Source organism: Malurus melanocephalus, unplaced genomic scaffold (assembly GCF_030028575.1).
Source record: "Malurus melanocephalus ecotype Western Australia unplaced genomic scaffold, MMel_1.1 scaffold_45, whole genome shotgun sequence".
In the NCBI taxonomy this organism is placed as follows: domain Eukaryota; kingdom Metazoa; phylum Chordata; class Aves; order Passeriformes; family Maluridae; genus Malurus; species Malurus melanocephalus.
Window position 1 is genome coordinate 1,654,206 of NW_026623277.1, and position 11,264 is coordinate 1,665,469.

Sequence of the window (11,264 nt, forward strand, 5' to 3'; positions counted from 1 at the left end):
AAGGGAAAATTGTGCGCACAGACTCAAGAAACCCACTGACTCAAAGAAGAGAAAGACTGAGCATGAAGACTGATTAAYAAGAGCAGCAAGTAAATTATTTAACCATGACAAGACAGAATACTAATTAATAAAAGAACTATGTAACTYGTAATGAATGAATAYTAATACCTTAGTTTGCTAAAATGTAGACAWAGTAAAAAGTTGTGACAGTCTGTGCTGTGTGTGTGTGCTTTGCGTGTTTGCTACCCAGCACCCTTTTCTGTGCAGAACTGTAAATAAATCAAATACCTTGGCTCTTTGCAGGGACCAGTCCTTTGCATAACAGGTGAAAGCATTTTGGAACAACAGTCTTGGTGACCCAAACAGGACAGCTATAAAGCCTTGCCTGGATCTTCTTGCTACTCCCAGCAAAGTAGAATCAGCTCAGATAGGATTCGGACCAGTCTGATTCGGGACTCCATCGTGTCCTCTCCAGTGCTGAGGCAGTGAGCAACTCAAAGGTGTAACACTCCAGAGATGTTTGAGCAAGGGCAAAAGTGGTGTGAATTTCTGGACTGGTAAGTATCAAATTTTATTTTGTCGCAACTGATCCATGGGACCAGTCCTGGGCTAATCAGTGGGATTGATACTGGAAAACTTCAAGCTCCAGGTAAATTGGATCAGGATTCATAACAGTGGCTGTCACTGTACACAACAAAATGTGTGAAAGCAAGGAGGGATCTTCTTATCTTTGCTGACACAAGGTCAGAGTAGTGTGTAACTAACAACAGGGGGGCAGAACTGGGAAATAAAAAAATACCTAGCCTTTAAAATTGTTACACACAAAACTGCATGGGTGGTTTTTGTTTCTCTGAAGAAAGGAGTCGGTGCAGAGCATAAAAAAGTGATTTGTACTGGAGGTCTGGACCTAAGGAGAAAGGAATTGAGCAATTGGGTATTGGCAAACTAGTCCACAGTTCTACGCTGTAGCCCTTGGGGCTGTATTTTGAACGACTAGAGTAAGCTGACAAAGATCCAATAACTAAAGATAAAATAAATAAATATTATGAAAAGTGATTGACATCTTATAAATTAGAGAACATGGATCATTGCAGTTTTAGTTTTTTTGCTGACTTGGTAAGTGGGATGAGTTTTGCTTTATGTTGATGCTTTTATGACATTGTGTAGAGATCCAGGTATTCAGAAAAAGTGTATGTTGAGGGACATGCTGATGCCATGCACTAAGGAGAAAGAAGAAAAGGCAAAGACTGTGTATTGCAGAAGGGATGATCATCCAGAACATGCATGAAGGTTAGTTCCCCACTTTTCAAACCATGTAACGTTGGGGTGGGGACAGAAAAAGAGAATATGGATCAAAATAAAGAGSATACGGGAAGTAAGGATTTTAGTCCCACTGCTGGTCAGACTCAGGGAAATAATCAACCTGTGATACAGGCATCTTTAAAAGTAGCCATGGGGGTKTGCTCAGTTTCGTATTTGTCCCTTCTTATACTTCATATTTGTTGAACTGGAAGTGATCTGTTGGTTTATACTRAGAGAATCTTGAAGGAATGTATCAGCTTTTGGAAACTGTTAACTGATAACCCTACCTGGGGGCATACCCACGCTATACTGAATGTGAAAAGGCTGTATTTTACTGTGGAAAGAGACTGGTATTACAAAGGTAATAAAAAGAAACAGAAAGAAACAGAATAAGCAGGGKCTTGGGATCTCAAAGGACCCTACTCCCCGCACAAACACACACAGTTCTGGCCTGAATCAGTGTGATATTTATAGGCAGTAAGGGTCATTCAAAAGATGGTAACATTTTGATGCTGGACAATTTTTTACAATTAATGAGAGGGATCAGGGGAGAATATTATGGAATCCCCAGCAGACTCTCTAGTTCCAATAAAACCAGGGAATGAAACAATAGATTTTTGATAAACACTAGTGCCACATATTCGGTAAAAACTACCTGCAAGGGCTAAGTAAAGTTACAGCACTGATTTTTGGGGCAACAGGAAAAAGAGCTTTATGGCCATTCCTACACTGGACAACTGGAGAAACTAAACTGACTCATGAGTTTCTATATGCCAGAATGTCCCCATYCTTTGTAGGATAAGATTTATCATGCAAGTTAAATGCTTGAATCAGAAGGCTGATATATATCTCACAAGAAAAGGCACAAAGGCTCAAATCTGTTYACTAATGACCCAGACCTCAGAGGAACAAGAGGGTCAGAGGGAACAGGATTTAAGAGCAATAAACCAAATAACTGTGGACAAATACTGATTTAACTGGTTTGAATTTAAAAGATGCTTTCTTTTGAATTTCAGTGAATAAGCAGAGCCAGACTCCCTCTTGCACACCAGGTGAAAGAACCTACTTCAGGACAACAGGAGGAGGCTTCCGAACAAGAGYTTTCTGAAATTCTTTTTTATATAAAAGCATGCTTTCCTTAATGGCTCTAAAAATTTAGGCAGATTCRTCAAGTGATGAAGTAGAACAAAGCTTTTCTGAGCAGTAAACTATCAGAGATTTTGGAGAAAAAGGCATCTGTCTTAAGAGTTGTATATACTTATTTTTTTGCCAACACAGTGATAGCAATATATGCCCCTAGTGAGCTTGTGTCAACAACAAGGCTATTTTGCTAATAAAATTTAAACCATTCCTCAAACAAAACAATTTATCCTACTAAAAAAGACATTTGTTCTTAAATCAATAAAACTACATCTTGCTTTGATCACATGTCTGTTAAGTAGGGATGTGTTTCTTTTTCACTGTCTTTGCCAACTCAAGCATAAATATAAAATTTCTCAGGCAGGACTGCCTGCTCTAGTAAGAATATGAGAAAATGAAATGCTCTTACCAGATTCTAACCTGCTAATCTGCCAGTGTCTTCTGACTCACTAGACTGACTGATTTACTCTTTTTTCAATTAAATATAGCCAAAGCAGAAATGACTAAAACCATTGCATCTGGGTGAAACAGTAATAAACAGCTTCTACATGCCAGAATGAAATAAACAGTAAACCTTGGCAGGCCAATAACTGAAAAAGAGCAATTCCTCCACAGTGAGTAATACCCAGAATATCATACAGAGGAAATAAATTCGGAGATGTGAAAGAGAAGCAAGACAAGAGCAAGGAACTGCAGGCTTACAGATCTGCAAAAAGGAAAGGAAAATAGTGCTGACTGCTTCATCAGCATGACCATCATGGTTCAGAGAASTTTACTGCAAATTTACATTATACTAGCATTATACATCAAAATCTCACATCCAGATTGCCTTTTCCAAGGAACCAAAGTGAACTACTACATCATGAACTTTCTGTGGAAAATGGGTGATTATTTTTCTCAGCAATGTCTCAGCGAAACAACTGATTTCAGCTTTCCCATGGAGATTACCAAGGTCACACAGAAGAACATCACAATGATCATCTATGAGTTCCTCCAACAGATTTTCCAACTATTTAGCAAAAATCTTCCTGTTGATTCTTGGAATATAAGCAAGATTGAGAAATTCCAAAATGGAATTCATCATCAAATTGAAGAACTGGAGACATGTTTGTCAGAAGAGCAATCAAAACCCAGGAACAGTTTTCAAAACTGGGTCTTAAAAAGTTCTACATACAGCATTAAAAAATACTTTCAAAGAATCACCAATTTCCTAAAAGATAAGCAATACAGCCACTGTTCCTGGGAAGCAGTTCAAATGGAATTGAGAACATGTCATATAATTCTTGACAGTCTTATGAAAAAAAACCCTACATAAAGAGGTAAAATCTTCTACGTTTTGTTTTTCTTTAATAATAMAGTAGTTTCCCCTTTCCTAATAGGTTTTTTATTTCCACATTTTAATAATTTTCAAATTGATAGTGGGGGCTTGTTTTCAAAAGCGCTYTAAGTTAAACATGCAGAGTACTCAAATGAAGGGGAAGTTGGTATCAGTGTTTCTGTAGGAAGATCTTTCAAAATACAAGTGGAAATTGCTCCTGTGTTTTCTTTGCACTATATCAAATTGTTCTTTCCACACATGATAGTTGTTTTACAATTTGAAAAATYTACATGCAAATACTGCATAGATCTTATTTTTGCATTACTTCACTAATTCAGAAAACCAGTACAAGATGCAGACATGCATAAGGAAGACAGACCTTTCTGCAGTCTTGTACACTATGAAGATCTCAGATTACAAAACAGATGAGAATTTAGGATGACCATGACCTCTCTAAACTCGAAAAAATAGTGCTAGACAGTCCTTCCAAACAAGAAAAGTGTATTTTAAGCTTTGATCCTTATTTTGCAAGTATAATTGTCTCCATAGCCTATGGAGATATAAATGCATCTATTTCTATAGATATGAAATATATATGAAATATATATATATATATATATATATATATATATTTGTCTACACAGCATACTGAATAACTCTAGAATAGATTTTTAGGATATGTTGATTCATAACACAATGTAAAACACGTGTGCATTCTATATGTTTCAAATTCATAAGCAGATGAATTTAATCTGAAAAGGACTACTCTATGAACACAGATGTTAACAAATTTCTTCCATTCCTCTCCCACCTTTCTTCTCTTTATTCAGGTAGAACCAAGAGAACTAAGCAGTACTTCAAGTGATCATCTTTATCAGTGTAACTGTTACTCAAGACACCATGAATACCCTGGGGTCTCTGTACCACTCCCTATAAATTAGAAAACTGGATGAGTTCTGACATGGATTTTTTTCTACCTCAGGTATCTTCAAGCATATCTCATTCCTTATATATGTTTATCATAAATGGAATTTGTCAAATTGGAATGTAAGAAGAAAAGTTAAAATATTTCTGTGACTTCTGAAACTGGGGAAGAAAACTGGATTATTTTTACAAAAAAAAAATTATTCAATGCACAGTTACGATTACATGAGGGCAGAACCTCAGTATTTTACTAAGAAGTTTAAGGGTGAGACTGTAACTCGAGTTACTTTCATTTATTCAAATGAAATATAGATCTTAAAATCCCTCCCCGCTTTTGGGGGGGGACAGGGAGGAAAACTTATTCTGCATGCAGCTATTGTAATGGAATGGTATTATCATTCTTTGTTCCAGGAATGCAACAACAGGGTATTTACAACTGCCTAGTTTTAGGCATCCAAATTAGACACTGGGTGAGGAAGATCAGGCCCACCCACTTCCCTATCATGAGTTCCTGCTTTACAGAGGCAGGGAGGAAAGAATGGGTTTCAGACTCCTGAATATAATTCTGCTTTCAATCACCAACAGAGCAGGTCAGTTCTCAACTGGTTCTATAGGGAACATAACATCAGTCTGGCACATGGATAATGTTACATTACCAACCTCATTAATCAGTCTCTGTTTTTATTAATTTAAACACTTTGCTACTATGTTGACACTGAAGTGATGTTTGATTCTGCAAAATACATTCAAGCACACTTAGTTCTGATTTTTTATTTATTAATTTTCAATTTTCTGTTTTTAATGTATAGTTACTGTGCAGAATTAATRTAGACCAATCCTGATACCAAGCTCAAGGAAGCTGATGAACTGAAGCCTGTGACCTTGAGGCTTCCCTATGCATACTATATGAGGCAAGGTGATGTAAGGTCATATCAATGTACCTATATCTATACTGGACTTTCTTCTCTTTGCTCAGTTCAGCACTCAGATTCCASTCCCTAAGTCAGCACAGGCTTCAGCAGATTATGATTGGCAACAGCCCTGCACAGTCCACTGAATTCTATCAGCTCTTCATGGAATTACAGCACGTTTTGGTTAGGTAATGACAGCACCGTGACCTAAAAAAAGCCCATCCCTGGAGTGTGGMAATATTCACATCCTTCATCTGCTCTTCTGGGGAGGTACTTCCATGAATATAAAGCAGATATGCCTACTAACTCATGCATTTCTTATTGTCAGTTGTGACTCGTGCTTCCAAGATTTAGGYTGGTTGGGTTTTTGGAAAGTGGGAAATAGAGCCCTCACTAGGTGATAATTTGGGGTATCCATGTACGTTTACCTAACCGATATCAGCTAAGCATTTATAGGGAACACAGGTGTTTAAGAACTGCCTATGCTAGCACTCTGCTAAAATCTGTACTTTTACAAATTAAAGTTAACTGTATGTCTATCTTACAGAAGAAAAAAAAAAAAGAAACTGTAACCAATACTATTTACACATTTCTCACCTGGAATTCAGTCTTAACCCTCCACGAGGATATATATGTAACTTACTATTCCTGGGAAAATAGCTGCATTTTCTAAAACAAAATACAGKCTTCTACTATTTGAAGTCTTGACTTTTTTTCCTTACATGTGTAACTAAATATTAAGTACTGCACATTTCTATGAAAAATTCTAGACTGCTGTTTTTACAAGTAACTATTAMAATTAAACTTTTTGTAACTTTTTATTATTACTGTAACTGGAGATCAAAAGAAACAAAAACACGTCTGTTTGTTGAGGTTCTTTTAGCSTATCAACTTTGATTACTCTGTGAATAGACACCACTGTTATGTCTACCTAAATCAAGAACTCTAATACTGCGTCAGTGGGTACAAGAAGAAAGATGAGGGTGGGGGTGAGAAGGCACTAAAATGGGAAAGTGAAGATAGTCTTCTATCACTCTTTGAATTAGCAAGAGATTCAAAGCCACTTAAAATTTCTTTCAAGAAAAAAAAAATGACTACATTTCAAGATCCTCTTGATTTTTTTTCCTGGGTAAAAGAAGAAAAAGYGAAAGTTCTGCAGGGAAGCACCATCTGAAATGATTACTGCTAGCATWTGTACCATATTCTACTGATCAGTGAAAGGCTGGATTACTCTGAAATACAGATAGTTGTGAGCGGGAAAAAAATGAAATTGCAATTCTCCCACACTGAAGAGCTGAAGTAAGGAATGAATGACCAAAGGGTGAGAAATCAGCCCTCAGTCAAACTTTTCCAGTTTTAGCACACTGAAAGTACCACCCAGTCARGGCCTCGCATCAGGGCTCATGAAACTGCTTTAAACACCTGTTCAGCACTTTCTCCAGTTCCTGATTCAGAGATTACACTCTTCTATCTGCTGGAATTTGCTTTAAAACTTTAGAGCTGCATATTTTTTTTTTTATACACCCAAATGGTAGTAAGCACTAWATTACAAAAAAGTCCAAAACTAATGTTCACTACATTTGTGGAAAGAGAGTTATTATTAAAATGGAAGCGGTCCTCTGCTATCAAGCACCTGAGAAAATATACTGCATGCTACTAGCCACAGAATTTACTAAAGTCTTTCTGAATTAAAAACCTGTATCTTTTGTCAGCATAAGGGTATGCTGAATCTTCAATATAAAAAACTGGTTTTTATTTGATTGTGTTGGTGTGATGAGTAAATGCTTTCAACAGCAGAAGTGGCATGTATCTTGAATTAAAACTGATGACAGATTTCCTACACCAAAAGATCTTAGAAAGTCTTGGCCAAAGAGCCCCCTACTCTTAAAAATCATGCTCTCATAAAGCTAGCTGATCAGCCTAAGTCTGTTTTTATCTTTCCAGGGTAAATCAAATGACAGCAATGGTTCGCAAGACAGGACTACCCAGTTTTACAGCCTCTCTTCCTCCCTTCTCCTCTCTTTAATCTCACATCCTTGTCCTTGCTTTAATACTTTCCCCGAGCCCATCAGACCAACAGGAAGTTATGCAAAATATCCAAACAAATAAAATCCATAGTTTTTGGTCAAAGGTAAAGATTTAAAACCAGTGAAGAACAATCAATGCATATGAGAACCATCACAAAAGAGAAAGTGGAGTGTGGCAGCAAGAGTGGGTAACAAAGACAGCAAGCAAAACCTCCTCTGCTATTCTTGTACGGTCCAAACACCTTTAAAAGAACATGTTAGTTACTCTGTGTATAACAGATATCTCAGCCATACCTGCAGTTCATTTGTAAGCATTTCTCCTTTAATATATTAATATTCTAATTACCCATCACTAGAACAGCTTAGTGGAATACTATGGTGTAACTTATCTGGAAATAAATTTGCTTCTACAGTACTTAGCTTAAAATTACAGTTAAATCTTAGTCATTTCAGCCTTCTCTCTTCATCTTATCTGGACCGTCCTTGCCTAAGTCCCTGGCTCAGAAGAGGCGCACAAAACACTTGCCTATCAAAGGTACTACTAAAGTATCTAATCCTAGATTATACCCTAAACCAGAAAAATGAAAATAACACTGTGCTTTGTCTACAAAGTATTTCTTCTGAAATCTCAGTTTACCTAACCAGGGATAGACTAAATATTAAACGAAGGATAGTTTTCCTGTAACATTTTTAAACAACTGCTATTCCAAATGACTCTGTGAACATTGTTCCCAAGGGCACTTGGACCTCTCTGCCTCTCTTAGTTTCTGTTCCAGAACACAAGTACCTTCCCCAGTGACCTAACAATGCCAAGTACTTTGCTGGAAGTTAATAGAGAAATATTTTTCACAAGAGAAAYACCAGCAAACAAGTAATTTGGTCCAGTCCCAAGTTTCACATCASTCACTAATGTGCTCTAAGCAGCACCAGCTACTACACCAACACACCAGCGAACTGCATAAAATCATCATTCCAAGAGGCTTGATGCCAAGCAACATCACACTTTTCTGCACCCACCTCCTTWTCTCTTTAGAACTTTCTGGAACTCAGCATTGCTTGACTGTACTTTGTCTACCTGGTGTTCCTTTTGTTTTTTCTACCCTACACCCTTCTTTCAGATGCGCATATTCTCTGCTAAAAAAAAAAATTGCCTCCTTTTGCTATTGTGTTTTTGTTTGTTTTGGTTTTTGGGTTTTTTTGGGTTTTTTTTGGTTTTTTTTGTTTGTTTTGTGTTCAAAGAATTCTCTTTTCAGTGCCCCATAGATTAGGGAAGCACAACTGTCCCAATTACTGGTCCACTCAGAATAGTTTGCAAATTTTGAATGACATGCTTTGATGTGGAAAAGTAGGAAGGAAACAGGCTCTCCTCTGTGTACTGCAGTRCAACCACCCTATAAACTCTCCAGTTAGGTAAGTCCAGAAGATTGTCTCACAAGTGTCCCCCACTACACAATAATTGTAACTGTGTACAAAATACAACTAAATGGCTTGAAGAATAGAAGCAATCCTATTGCCTATATAAGAAATTATTGAAATGCAAGCAGGGGTGGGAAGGGTCCTTTATCCTTTTGATTATCCTTTTGATAATCATTCAGCTATTCAACCAGAGTATTTTATTATTGAGAGCTGTCCACAACCAGCCTTAGAACAGACTGATTTGACCATGAAATGGAAGCAAGAAGGCCTCTACATCTTCAAATGCCRGCTGGCAGCACTTTTTCCAGGAGACAGATGATCTGCAGGGTCAATCAGCCTCATGCAGGACTCTCCAGAAGCCTCTGCCAGCCACGGCTGCTTTGTGCTTGCACTGCAGTTCCTCTCTTTTTAAGCCAACACTGGGTACCTCTAGGGCTTGTGAATCCTTGCACCAGCAATTACTCATTTCTCTGTAACAAGCCCTGGGTCAGCCTCTGAGAGGCCAGCTGTCAGGCTGTCAAACTGTGATTGCAAAGRCTTGCAGAGATTTCAAATACTGTGTTCCACCAGTGAACAAGGAGTTTAACACAAACCATTTTTCCTTSAGCAACCTTGCAAACTAAAATCAAAATCCAAAGCCCTGAGCATGCATCTCCACAACTAGCAGATCAGCTGCATGGCAGCTAACTTCTTGAGATACTAACTTTGCCCACAGCATTAAAGGAAGTGCAGTAAAGCAGTCATTTTTAAGAGGCTGTCATTTTTAAGAGGCTSTCATTTTTAAGTGGTCTTTAAGAAGACAAGCTCCCGGCTGAGTCTCCAATTCCTTTGCTCAGCACGGCTACAACAGGAGCAGCACGCAGGGCTCCAGACCTGGCCTCCCTGCGCCAGAGCACGGTGACAGAGGCGGTGAGAGGGAGCCCCGTCCCCTGCCCAGCCCCGCTKGTCCCTCCCGCTCCCGGGCACTTGCCGTGGGCAACAGGTCCAGAGAGCCCGCGGCTCCCGGACAGGACGGAGCCGGCTCCTGAAGCTCTGGGGTAAAGCACGCAACGACCTACCTCTGAGAGACGGGATGGGGAGAGGGAAAAGCGGAACGAACAAACAAACAGAAAAAAAAAATATTAAAAGGGAAAAAGATAAGCATTGGTGAAAGCGCACCTTGGTGCGGGCTGCAGCCCCGCCGCTGCTGCTCGGAACGAAGCGCGCTCAGCAGCACCGTCCCGTCCTGTCCTCTCAAGCGGCGCCCAGCACCTGCCGCTCCGGCCGGGACCGGGRCAGTTCCGCCCCTCGCCCCCGCCTGACCAAGGTGCAGGCCCGGGGGCGCCAGGGCAGGGCGGCCACAGGGAGCAGGACCTCCTTGCCGGCGGGGCGGGCACCGGCCAAGCCCCCGAGCACGGCAGTCCAGGCGGGGTCGGGAGGAGCTGGGCAGGGCTGTCACCTCCGCATGCACCGGGAGCAGAGAGGAATGGGCGGACGGCTGCCGCGTCCCGCTCACGGCGGGAAGTTTGTAGGCGGCGGGACCGACCTCACCTTCGCGTGCTCCGCCCTGAGCCATCACAACGGCCCCCGCCTTACCTTACACCCCTCTGGGCACAGCCGGCGCCCCTCCAGGTGCTTTCCTCGCCTAAGGGCCGGCAAAAGGACGCGACAGCCTGGCTTGACTCCCGAGAGTACCGTCGGCTCGGCTCCGCTCGGCGCGGCTCGGCTCCGCTCGGCGCGGCTCGGCTCCGCTCGGCTCGGCTCGGCTCGGCGCGGCTCGGCTCGGCTCGGCTCGGCTCCGCTCCGCGCGGCTCGGCTCCGCTCCGCGCGGCTCGGCTCCGCTCCGCGCGGCTCGGCTCCGCTCCGCGCGGCTCGGCTCCGCTCGGCTCGGCTCGGCGCGGCTCGGCTCCCGTCCCGCCCCCATGGGCACCACCCCCGCCCCCCCGCGCAGGCCTCCGGCGGCGGAGGGCGCCCCCTAGCGGCCCTGCCCTGTGAGGGGAGCCGGGCCCGGTCTGCCCCGCTGCCCCAGCATCCTGCCCGGTGCGGTCCTGAGCTGGGAGGGATCCATGGCCATCATCCAGTGCAGCTCCCGGGCCTGGACAGGACGTCCCCAAGAGTCACACCGCGTGCCTGAGAGCTTTGTTTAAATGCCTCTTGAACTTTTGTCAGACTGGTGCTTTGACCTTTGCCCTGAGAAAGTGTTTCAGTACTCAGCCACCCTCCGGGTGAAGAATCTTCTCCTGATAC

At 41.7% G+C, this 11,264-nt stretch overlaps 1 protein-coding gene across 2 annotated transcripts in view; it reads right to left on the reverse strand.

Moving 5' to 3' along the window:
* The window catches only part of MOB3B (MOB kinase activator 3B), an 80,626-nt gene extending 69,918 nt beyond the window's left edge, over nt 1-10,708 (reverse strand). Inside the window, exon 1 of one of the 2 annotated variants that reach the window (XM_057364977.1) lies at nt 10,614-10,708. The gene's annotated coding sequence lies outside the window, so the exon portion shown is untranslated. Of the gene's footprint in view, nt 1-10,196; nt 10,320-10,613 lie in introns of those variants that run through there. The other variant, XM_057364978.1, reaches the window with a different exon arrangement.
* Between the last annotated feature and the right edge of the window lie 556 nt (nt 10,709-11,264).